The sequence below is a fragment of the Corvus moneduloides genome, chromosome 10, assembly GCF_009650955.1.
Source record: "Corvus moneduloides isolate bCorMon1 chromosome 10, bCorMon1.pri, whole genome shotgun sequence".
Classification (NCBI taxonomy): Eukaryota; Metazoa; Chordata; class Aves; order Passeriformes; family Corvidae; genus Corvus; species Corvus moneduloides.
The window spans coordinates 16839367-16851896 of record NC_045485.1 but is presented as its reverse complement, the minus strand read 5'-3'; the positions used below and the strand labels follow the sequence as shown (position 1 = coordinate 16851896).

At 44.3% G+C, this 12530-nt stretch overlaps 1 protein-coding gene across 4 annotated transcripts in view; it reads left to right on the top strand.

Moving 5' to 3' along the window:
• The first annotated feature begins 12314 nt into the window (after positions 1-12314).
• Positions 12315-12530, top strand: part of IL1RAP (interleukin 1 receptor accessory protein) — a 49880-nt gene continuing 49664 nt past the window's right edge. For all 4 annotated transcript variants that reach the window (XM_032119645.1, XM_032119643.1, XM_032119647.1 and 1 more), the window contains exon 1: positions 12315-12437. The gene's annotated coding sequence lies outside the window, so the exon portion shown is untranslated. The remainder of the gene's footprint in view (positions 12438-12530) is intronic.

Below are 12530 nucleotides of genomic sequence, written 5' to 3'. Positions count from 1 at the left end.
ATGTCCCAGCCCTGATGCCTGGCCTGTGCCTCAAGTGACAGTTTTCACATCTCCCAGGCTGGCCAGGACTTCCCAGGACTGCAGGCAGGGTGAAAAAAAAACTTCCACAAAGGGGTAGATCTTTCCTTATCAGCTGGGAGGGTGAGTGTATCTACTCTACACTTCATCAGAAAACAGTTTTGCAAAGCTTGTGTACCCAGTTGATGAAGAACTGCACTTGACAGATAGAAAATGCACATCACATCCTGTAAACCTTTCCTAAAAGGGCATCACAAATTAATCACTCTGATGAAGTTCTTAATTTTTTTTTAGAGCATCATTTATCAGTTTAATTTAATGTTACTTCAGTTGCTAAGGAGCCATGATTGCAAACCTCCACCAAACAGGAGTTTTGAACACTAATGTCTGGTCATCTAATTGGAAAATATTACAAAACTCAAGCTGAGGTCTACCCTCTCCAGCCACACTGCACAGTGAGACATGGAAATGTTCTGTATTATATATAATAACACTGTTTATTAGTCAAGACTTGTAACTGTTGGAGAGAACAGCAAAATCACAAAAGGCTCAGTAGAAGGGACTTGCAAATTAGTCTCATTACTCTTGAAATTGAACTGCTTTCCATGCTCCTGGCAGAGATACCTCAAGGATACTGAGATTGCCTGTGTATTGCATTTCAGATCATGATCGTTCTGCTTTACACAGTAATGTACTAAGTCTCCATCAGGCCAGTGATGGGAAGGGGGATGTTTACTTAGTGATGTGTGAAATGATGAATAAATCTTCAGGAATTATTCTGGGGGAGAGGGCAGTGAGGGGAGAGCTTTATTACATTCCTGGATCACCACCAACTGCAGAAATCCAGAAATTTTGCACATCTTTCAAATAATGAGCATCAAATGGGAAAAAAAAAAAAAAAAAGAAGGAAGGTTCAATGCTGGTTCAAATTTCTGCACTACCAAAAATGTTCCTTCATTTCAATTAAATCTTGACCTATTTTTAATCAAAAGAGCCTGCTGTGTCTTTCTGCCTCAGAAGACTGACATTGCCAGCAGGATGCTGCAGTCTCAGGTCCCAGCTCCCTCTGGAGTGCTGGAGGCTTTCCTTGGGGCCACAGGGTGTGGGGAGGCTCTGCTCCATGGGGCCATGGACTGCATCCCACATTGTCCAGAGCACCTCTCCCCAATGCCATCCCTGCAGGGGACTTACCTGGTGTCATACAGGAGATCTCAGATGTACCAGCAACTGGAACCCTAAGAATGAATCAGGCCCCTCAGCTCCCAGCCCAGGCCTGCCACAGGCTGGGCCATTGCACTGAACCCACTGCGGGGTCACAGAAAGGGACCTGAGCTGGCACTGAGAGGGACAATGCAGAGAGACAGGTCAGTAACTTTTCTAGATGAATATTTTCAAAGAGGAAAGATAGAGCAATGTTTTGAATAAGCTCCTGTGACATAAATAATAAATAAGCAATATAAACTCTATATACAGACATATACACATACATGCATGCATTATGGAGAGCTCTTCTTTGCTCATTAATTCCCTCGGGAGTTAGAAAATCACAGCTAAAAACAATCATTTGTATGCAGAGATAGACTGCACAGAGAGACAGAATTTTCTGTTCTTACCAGGACAATACTTTTTGGAAAAACCCCAACAAATTAATGTGAGCCATACTCAATAATTTTGTCTAAACAAACAGCAGAAGAGATATTTTCAAAAAGTAAGGAAATAAAGAAAATGCATTGATTTTTATACTTGTAATTTCATAAGCTTTAATTTTGTGACACTGTCCTCAAGACCTGAGCAATTCAACCCTTGTATGATACGTCTGACAAACTGAGTGTTTATTGCACTAGCATGAAACAGGGGTGAGGAGTACTCATCAGAAAAAAGGTATAACTCCACAAATTTGATTTTAAGAGTGTTTAGAACAATCTTTCCACTTTTTTGATTCATCACCTAAGCCAAAAGGTTCCCAGTTCTCCCAGGGAAACTCATGTGTCTGAGAACTGGGCAGGTGGGCCATCAGCCAGCAGCTCTGCTTGCCCCGCCATTCATTAGGCCATGGTGATGAAGCAGCTCTGTTTGGATCTTTAATCCACTCCTTGTTACAAAAACCCATAAGATAGAGCTGTCTTTACCTGGTAGCATTTTATCAGGTAAAGCCCTGGACACTGCCTGGAGGGGAAAAGGGCTGATCTTCCACGTTTCTCTAGGCTAATCTTAAGGTTAATAGAAAGAGGACAACAGATGCCTTGTGAATTATTGCTTTGCAAATTAAACCTTCTTCCTTTTGTTGAAGGCAAGGCTGGAATGTTCCTTATTTTGTTACAGAAACCAGCAGTAGTTGAATTGATCCATAGTACCACCAAATTTTATCTACTGCACGCCCGGAGAGTTTTTTCAGGAGGGGATGACAGATGCTACCAGCAATAACAAAGGTACAAGTCCTTTGGATATGTAACTGAAATGCAAAAGACTTGCTTAGCTACTTCCAGATGTACAAGCACACCTGGCTACAGCAGGAGAGGAAAATTGGAGAGCTGCTCCCTGGGGACTTGCAACAGCTCCCTCTTCTGCAGGCAGGCATGCAGGAGGCCTGTGGGATTCACAAGCTCTGGGTGTCCATGCTCTGCTTTAGGCAAGTCTCTAACAATCCCCTCAGCTTGGTTTTTCACTGTGTAGAACAAACCCCAGAGAGGACTTGTGCCATGGTTTTTGAAAAACCCAGTTCCACGGAGCCACAAAAATTCACAGTGCCAAACACTCCCATGTTAGGGCTCATCAGGAGTTCACGAATGATAATATCTGTCATAAATACTGTTGGGAATGGCAAAACATCACCCTTCATTGCAGTTGCGCCTCATTCTTTGTAAATACCTGCTGAATATTTTGAACAAATAATTATTACACTTCAGACTCTCCCCTTCAAGATATTCCTGAGTGACAATTTTTGCTTCACATCAAAAGAAACTGGTTCTTCATTCAACAAATTAAATGTTTGCCAGAATGGCATATTAAGAATCATAGAATGGTTTGGATTGGAAGAGACCCTAAAGATCATCCAGTTCTAACACCCCTGCCACTGGCAGGAACACCTTTCTCTATCCCACCTTGCTCAGAACCCCATCCAACCTGGCCTTGAACACTTGCAGGGATGGAGCATCCAAAACTTCTCTGGGCAATCTGTGCCAGTTTCTCACCACCCTCACAGTAAGGAATTTCTTCCTAACATTCAGTCTAAAAGAAACCAAACTCTCTGCCCCTCTACTTCCAGGCAGGATGTGGCTTTACCAGCCGGCAGAAAAGGCCCAGCAGTGCATCAGGCAGTAACTGCCTTGAGCCTTCTTTGAATCCCCAACAAATAATCCCACAAATAAGCCAACATTTCTGAGGTAACCATGACCCTTGGGGACTGGACCTGAGATACACAGAGCAGAGGTGTCAGCCCAGAGTCAGAGTCCAAAACACATGAATCCCTTCACAAGCACATGCAACATCTGTGAGCTGTTTTGCCTCGAACATCTGGAACACTTATTTTGCTTGGGCAAGTCATCAGTAAGTGTTACCTTCCCTATGTGTAAAAGAGCACTTGAACTTTTCCTTAATTTGCAGATTCCTATTTAAGGTTAAACGCATGTTTAAACAACAAGTAATTCTTCTTCTTTTAATTAAGATTTATACAGATTCCCATAGGTAGATGAAGCAATGAAGTCCTAATGAGCAGAGAGTCTTAATTATGATCATTCTGTAATTGAAATAGTGGTGTGCCTCAGAACAAGACTGTTATGTTGCCAGATAATGGACTAATGAGCACCAAAGAAGTAGTAAAAAAGGTCTGTAAAAGTATCTTGCCGTTCCTATGAGGACATGCTTATGTGTGAGCACCTCAGTGTAGTATTCAAACACGTATAATGGAATATATAGTGCAATACGTCCAAAGATTTATATCAAGGTGTTGGAAATGGCTGAAGGTCAAGGGCATACCAAAAGCAATGGAATTAATTATTAATGCAAGACAGAAGAAAATAAGCCAGAGACAGCTGCATGAAGTGATTTGGGAGACAGATTAAAAATATAAAAAGGGAAGCCAGTGGGAGGCAACACTGGGAAATGATCAACACGCACCACAATATTGGTCCCATCGGCTGAAACGAGCTCCCTCCATGTTCTGATTGATGAAATACACCAGAGTCCGATATTTTTTCTTGCCTAAATGACCAGCTCTAATCATGAGCTCTACACATTGCTGCTTTCTTCATCATTCAGCTGGTCAGGAAAGAAAAGATAATTACAGAATGTTTGTTTAGTAATTGTCTGCTTCTATTTTGGAGTTTGCTTCTGGTGCTAACGAATGCGACTCCATTATGTCATTTATCATGTGAACAGTCAGGTTGAGGAACATTTTAAATCAGGAACTATTTTGGTTTGCATGAGAAATAACCCCACAGAACAACTGACAGCATGTGTGAGCAGAAAAATTCCATGCCTGAAAAGGATAGGTGAGGTGATTTCACCGGATAAAAAGCTTAAGGAAATATCTCTTCACCAGCAGAGCAGTGTTCATGGAGAAGGGAAGAGTTGTAGCCCCATATTTTTCCTCACAATGAAGTCCAGATTTGAATTTATTTACCTGGCTTGCTAGGTAATGTTTGTTTTCCATTACCTTTTCTCCTATCACCCTTTGCAAGGGAGAGCTTTCATTTCATTGGATGTGTTAAAAATTGTACTTTAAACCTGACTTAAGTACAGGTAACACAGGTTTTAATTATATCTGAGGTGTGGCAAGAGCAGAAAAGTGGAGCTAAAGGGAAGAACCAACCAGATATTACCCACAGATATATCTGGAAAGTGATGGGGAGTCACAGCTTTCTATAAACAGCTCCCTCCCTATGTTTATATCCAAAACATTAAATTTCCTGTTATACTGTAACACCAGGTACCTGACTTCTTCCTGACTTAATGCAGCCCAACTCAATGCAGTTGTCCATTAGGGTGGGATCCCACACATATTCCCCATCCTATGGACAGGTGTAATTCTTGGTGAACCTGAACATGGTGGCTTGGGCTCAGTCAAAAGGCTACTGGGAGCACACAACCGTGTGAGAACAAACTGGAAATTTCCTCCAAGCATATTCTTCATCCTCAATTTGCGAGCTCATTTCACAACTGTGGGTTGAGAAACCTGTCTGAAGTGACTGGCCAAAGAAAAAAAACATCCCTTTAATAGGGTATCCTCCCAGTAATAGTGGAACAGAAGTTGTTTGACAATACTTTGGGTAATGTCTTGAAGACTGTAGATGACTAATAATAGCAGTGCCTTTTTTTCCAGAAATATGAAAGTCACAAAAATGATGGTTTAGAGGGACCAAAACTATTTATAAACTGAAGAAGAATTCAGTGAAGAGTTTTGACTAAAAAGGAGTGGAGGGGAGAATTTTAATGTGCTTGAAATAGAAATGAAATCTTAAGGAAAAAAATGCAAATCTGAAGTATTTTAAGTGGTTTTAAAAAAAGTTGAGTGGCTCAAACATGAAAGGACACCTTTTGTTTCAGATCAGATTAAGATTTTATGTTTACCAGGATGAACAACCTTGATTTGAAACGTCCTCTAACTTCAGCCTTCTAAAGATGGGCAGAGGACTCCAGTTCACCCAGGATCTTTCATCCATGCTACATACAGAGAAAGAGTAATACAGAGAATGTTAACTGAAAAAAATTAAAAGTTCTCAGGAGCATTGACTTACATCATGGGGTTTATTGTTCATTTCCTTTTGGCCAATTACTCTCTTCAGAAGTGTCTCCCGCATATTATGAAGACTAAGTGTTAAACCTGGGAGGTCGTTTCACTTGCAGCCTGTCGAGAACATCTTTACATTGCTGGTTAACGACTTGTGAACTTCATTGTCAGATGCTGCTCTGCGACTTTGCATCTCCCAGCTGATGGCTCCGTGCCATGAGCCGAGCAATTGCCCGGGTTCGAGGGCGCCTCTCGCCCTTGTGAAATTCGAGTTCATTCTTTTTCTGCTCCCCGCGCTTTCTTCCTGCAAATTTATGACTTGCTAACAAATGCGTTGCTCTTGATTCCCTCCTCTTCAGTGATCTTTAAGATCTCTCATTTCATAAGGAAGAGGCAGGTGGGTGATCTGCTTCCAAAAAAAAGAAGTTTCCATAAGCATGACTTGTGGAGTAAGGCTGCTTGTATATCCATCCAATTTCCATTGACTTAATTCAGTCTTTTTTTGTCAAATTGCATAGCAGTAATTAACTGCCCTAACCAAAGTGTTTTCCTCAAGATGCCCACATTCCTGTGAGAGCTGAAGGTTTTACCCACACAACCAGGCAGCAGCCTTTCATCATTCTTCATATAAATTGAATACTTCCTCTGCTTGCCTTTACAGCTGTTGTCTGAACACCATCTACAAAACTAATGAAATGCTCCTGTGGCTCACCCATTCCTTCAAAAACCTTTGTCCAAGCTTGTTATATCCTGGGAGGTTAATATTTTTTGCACCTTTGCAGTGGCAGAGGGCTGCATTGTGCTGATCTGGCACCTGGGAGTAAATAGGAGTAGGAGGAATTACAGCACATTCCTAGTAATTGTGCAAATGCAAATATATTACTCCAAAATCCTCTCTAATGTAAATCCAGTGAGGTCAATAGAGGTCGGGCAAAACTGGCCATTCTGCTTCGTCTGTTATCCGCAGGATATAAGGATTGATAGCAGCTATTAAGAAAAAGGAACTCTCAAATGTCTGGAAATACACCTGGGAAAAGAGCTGCAAGGATGCCAGAAATCACTCTTGGTGAAGATGGGTATTCTGCCTAACCAGAACAATCAGCACTGCCAAACACCTCCACCAGTGTGAACTGCTACATCTCCATTAGCAGGGCTGATTAACAGCAGCAGAGAGTCCTGCCCTTTGGTTAAAAAGAGCCAGCCTGTTACGGAGGAATTCCTGATTTTGGCAAGTAACAGCATCTCCCTACATCAAGGTCTTGCTAACCTGCAGCTGCGCTTTCCAGCGATTGTGTAAGGTTTTCTGCAGTTTCTTGAGTTTCCTCCTAAAATCTTCTGTTGCTTGTGCAACATTTTTATGAGCTACACAAAAGAATTGTTTTCCTTAAGAAGTGCGTAACATATGCACAGATAAACTCAGAGTCTAAAGGTTAATATTGCTTCATCACCGCTGAAGTGAAATCAAAGATTTCAAAAGTCATTCTGCAGAATGATCTTGCATCTTTAGGGGAAAATAAACTGTTATTGACTATAATAATAATATTCTGGAATATGCTAATGGAATTTTTTTTTCATTTACCTTGATGGTCTCTTTTTTCCCATAACCACTGCAGTTCATCATCAGACAGTTATCCAGAGAAGTTGGGTTTTGTTCAGAAAAAAAGACTGTTGCAAAATTATTAAAGCATCAAAACATCGGTACAAACTTATGTCAAGACAGGAGGAGCTCTTACAAATAGGTATGATAAAAATACACTGTATTAAGCCTTTTCTTGCTTTCTTAAGATCTTTTAATTGGCTCCATTTAGCCAGGGAAGACAGTGTGTTAATTCAGTGCCTTTTCCCTTCTGCAATGGTGTCAGCAAACCATCAGCCAGAGAAGCCAGGAGTCTGAAATCATCTCCAGAGACCACTCCCTGTAGAAATACCCATCAGTAGGGAATTGCCTCGATGCCAAGGCTGTATTCAGCCTATCTAGGTTTATTAATCTGCTGACAGCCTGCTGCTTCTCACTGGCATCACTGGGCAAGCGAGGTAAACTGCAGCCTAATTAATGGCCAGGCTAGAGGCTTTCTTCAAAGACTGTCTGAGACAGATGCTGGTCTTGCCCAACAGAAATGCCAACCCAGTTTAAGTGTTCCTGCAACCTCTATGGTCAGGCAATTTATACAAATTTGGTGTGTTTGAATGCATTGTGCAAAAGGATGTTCAGGCATCCTAAACACAAACGGTGTCCAACGTGCATGTACTTGTGGGTCAGATACCTGCCAAAAGCCAAAGCCTTTAGCAGGATGAGAAGATATTCCTCTCCATCACTGATTTGAAATAGCTTTAGTTTTATGAAACACAGACTCATAGGACTGGAAATATCTCCGGCCTTAGGCTGTATCAAAACATGTGTGATGGAGATTTAAAGGGACTTGGATGCAAGTCATATAAGGTCAAGTTTCCGTTTAAGAACCATTTGCATTAGCAGTCCTACCACCGTGGTAACACAGGGGAAGAGACAGTAATGGTATTTAGCACATTAACATGGACAAAAGCTATTTGCTACATCCTCAGGAATAAACACAGACGAACTCATAACAAAGCTGTGCTTCCAATCCCTCCTCATTGTGCAGGGCTCTTATAGAGGTTCACACAAAAGGCTTCACTGGGCAGTGAGATTTGAGATCTGGTTTGGACACAGTCAGTACAGCAGAGAATACACAATCTGCGTCAGTCAGGCTCACCTGACACATACAGTTGTGACTCCTCATGCATTTTGGTGAACAAGCAGTTCATACCTGTCTGAAAGCCATGCTTGCCTGCTCAGCCAGGCACAGGTTCCTTGCTGGAAAATGGTCTCAGCAGAAAATGTTCAGCCCCATGTGTGGGTAACATCAGCTGCCTTGACAGAAGCAGATGGAAGGTCCATGTGCTGCTATGTCAGAAATGTCTGTCATTCTCCTGTTTTCCCTGTGTCCTGTATCTTAGGTTATCAGGCATGCTTCTCTCAATGCCAGTTAAAAGGTAGGTGTCAAACAGAGAAGGCACGTTCATTTATAACTACACAGACTATAATTATATGTAGTCTAGGGCTTATTTCCTGAACTAGGAAGGAGGAAAAATGGGTTAGGTGGGTGTGAATAACGAGCAAGAACATATCTTTTAGAGGTTATGAAACTACCTTGATCTCCCAGTATCAGAAATGCTGGCTAAGAACAAACAAATCAGAAAACCCTGTGCAGGCTGAGAGCTGGGACAAAAACAAGGGAATTTGGAACTGACAAGGGAATAGTAACAAGTTTCTGATCGAGGCTGGGAACTTAGTATTGCAAGCAAAAATGGAGGAGAAATATGAGGTCACCACTACAGCTTATTTGCAGAAAGATAAATGCAATCTTGGGATTACCAGGTGAGGTATTTCAGTGAGAAATGGGGACTTTAATGTCATTGTATGAAGCATTAGTGAGACCTCCTCCCATTTAATACTCTAACTACTTTTGGTAATCCATATGAACTTTAAGATTAATTGAAACCACAGCAGATGGAGGGAAGAGGTCTGAGGTGAACCGAGAGTCATTTAGGAAAGAAGATTGAAAAGCCAGTCCTGTGTAGCTCAGCGAGAAAGGGAGACGAGAACCATCTCCATAAAAATACCTGAGTAAGGAGAAGTGAGCAAAAGAGCTACTGAAATGAGAGCCAGTGCTGGTGCCAGAACATGTGGGAAAAGGCTCCTGACCAGCAGGGACATGGACAGCCTGGGAGAATCTCACAGAGGAGTAACAGGCAAAAACACAAAATTGTTTTAAGTCCGAGCATGGTCCTTTCATGAAAAGGACCATAAACAACATTATTCCTGGCACAGCAGACAGCTGGGCTCTGTGATCCAGGATCCTCCTGTGCTTGTAACTTTAAATTGCCGAACGGGACTAGAACAGCAGCAAAACAAAGCCTTTGGCCACTTGTTACTGGAGGTCTGTGGAATATTTTCACAGCTCTTGCAATGCCAGAAGCTCCAGTGTCCTGGCTCAACACCAACACATTCCTCTGCTACTTAAGTCCCCCCTGTGGTTTCACTTAGTAATGCTACTCTTTGCTGCCTGTCCAAAAATTGTGGAACAATGCTGCCTTTTTGAGCTTAAAAATGTTTTCATTTTACTGAATTGCTCTTCAAAACGTAGTATAATTCACTCTAGGGTGTAACTGTGTTGCATTTTAACCTGCACAGAAATAGCATGTGCAAGTGTGGAGAGAGGATGGGAGAAAAAATAGCAATACAAAAATATCCTTATGACAGCACTGAGCCCAACTGAGCAATATTGCCCTTATTTTACAGTAGGAAATTGTTGATTCTTTTAATCCATAAACAGAAGGGGTTGAAACATTTCCCATGAAAACACAATAAGCAGGTCTAGGGCTTTGCTATCAGCTGTAGCTTTTAACCAGTCTCTGGAAACTTGGTCTTGAATCTTATTTTATAAGCCTTTCAATGAAGTCTAAAGCCGAATTCCGGCTTTTCATCAAAATCAGAGGAAATTAATGACCGTGGCCTAAAGACCCTAATTTGCACTGGCAGGCTTGGGGTTTGGAACAGTATGAATTTCCCAGGGTGTGTGTTAACCTTCATTACCAGTATTGCAACAGTGCCTGTATCCTCCCAAACAAGAATAATGACATGTCCTATCCCAGATCTGTATCTATGGATGGCAGATACTTTGCAGAACAAGGAATCATTATTATTATTATTTAATTCTTATAACAATCACCAGAAGAGATGAGCTACTCCCACAGCTGCATTAAGTATCATGACTAAAATATGCAACCATTTTGTTATTTCATCTTCTATGGGAAAAGTGGACTGTCGTATTTCAACAGATGATTTTAAGCACATATTTCTCAGTAAGTATGTTGGAAAATACAGCTCATAAAATGTGCCTTGCTATTCCAATTTTGTCTATATTCAGTAATGCAGCCAAGTTACACAGATACCTAAAGTAGCTCCAGACAAGATTAAGTCCTGGAGCAGTGCAGGTAGCATGGAGCAAAATATGCACTAATCTGCCCTTCGAGTGGGGTAAATTAGTCTTCACAGAGCTCTGCCTTAACAAGTTACTTTAATATTTGGATGGAATTGTGTTAGAGATGGCTTGAGTAGAGCTGATTCTAAGCACAAGCCAAATAGGCAGATTTTCAAGGGCATTCACCACCAGGACACAAAAGCTGCTGAGATAAGAAACTTTCTGCCTAATTTTGCTGTGCCAGAACCCTGGGAAGGGAAGGAGAGAGAGGTACAGGAGGAAGAGTTTTCCTGCTGGAGCTGCAGGAACAGCACTGGCTTCCCACCACAGCCCCTTCACAGCCAGTGGCGCAGCCAGGCTGCAGCTCCTCTTCCTCAGGGTGGGAGGGAGCTTTAGATGTGCCCTCTTTGGTGAGCTGGAGGGGCTACTGAGGGCAGGGACCCCCTTTCACAGCAGCCATGTGTGCGGCGGTGCCTCATGTGGCAGAGGGATGGGGAGCTGGATGCTAACAATGGCTATGATGCCTTGGTCAGACCCTGCTCCTCAGGACAGGTTTGTTACAGAGGAGCTTCATGGGGTGGGGTGAAATTTGGCCTCCTAGATATCCTGGGATCACCTTCTGAGGATAACAACTGAGGTGCTGAACTCAGTCCAGGTGTTGTAGCCAAGAGTGCTAAGAAGTGCTGCAGCACTTTGAGCAGACAGGAGTTTCCTTAGCACTACAGGCTTTGTGTCCAGCCACTTCATTCTGCTGTCAGCCTGCCAAGATGTGATAAAAGTACCAATAAGGGCAGGTTCCTCACTGCCAGGATGGAAGAGACTCCAGGCCAACCTGAGAGGACAATGAGCTTTCCTCACGGACTGGGGCAAGGGCACTCCTATGCTAGCAGCTGCACTGATAATCGCTGGCCACATTCTCCAGGAGCAGGTGCTAGCCCAAACCTCGGCAGGTTTTACTCCACTCCTCAGACTCCCCGACTCTGCCCTTGCAGCCTGTTTCAGGTGCCCATTCCTCATCCATCAACAATTTCAGCCTCATCCAGGCTGCATCTGCGATACAGTAAAAACGGTGCCACTTCTCTGGGACGAGGTGGCATCAGAATGTCCAGGGAGCCCTGGGAGAAAATTACTGGGAAGGAATCGCAGCACACCAGAGGGGAGAATGGGAAACTTTATTTTCCGGGGGGGCAGGTGGCCCGCAAAGCGCGCAGGGGCTGCGGCAGCGGCAGGGCTGTGTGCGCCAGCCCGCTCCACTCAGAAAGAGGCAGCGGGCCGGCTCCGAGCGCTCCGGGCCAGCTCCGAGGGCTCCGGGCGCCTCTCGGCCCCCGGCAGCTAGCGCCGGCAGGACGGCTCCGGCCAGGAGAGGGAGCCGTGGCCCCGCGCACCCCGCCTCGCACCCCGCCTCCCCCGGCCGGAGCCGCCAGCTGCGGGAGGGACGGAGCCGTGCCTTCCCCGGCACCGCGCCCGGCGGCTCCGACCCCGCTGCCCCGCAGTGACCGCCGCGGGCGGCGGGACCGCCCCGAGCGCGCACGGAGCGCGGCCGCGGGGAAAGGGGCGGGCGGGGCGGAGCGGAGCCCGGGGGCGCGGATCGGGGACGACGGCGAGAAGGCAGAAGAGGAGGAAGAAGAGGGGGAAGAAGAGGAGAACGCGGCGCGCCGGGCACAGCTGTACGCTCCGCTCGTCCTCAGGTGAGCCGCGCTGCGCGGGGCTGCGCGGGGGACGCCCGTGTTCCTGTAGGCGTGGGCGGGGGCAGGGACAAGGGACAAGGGAGCCTGTCCCGC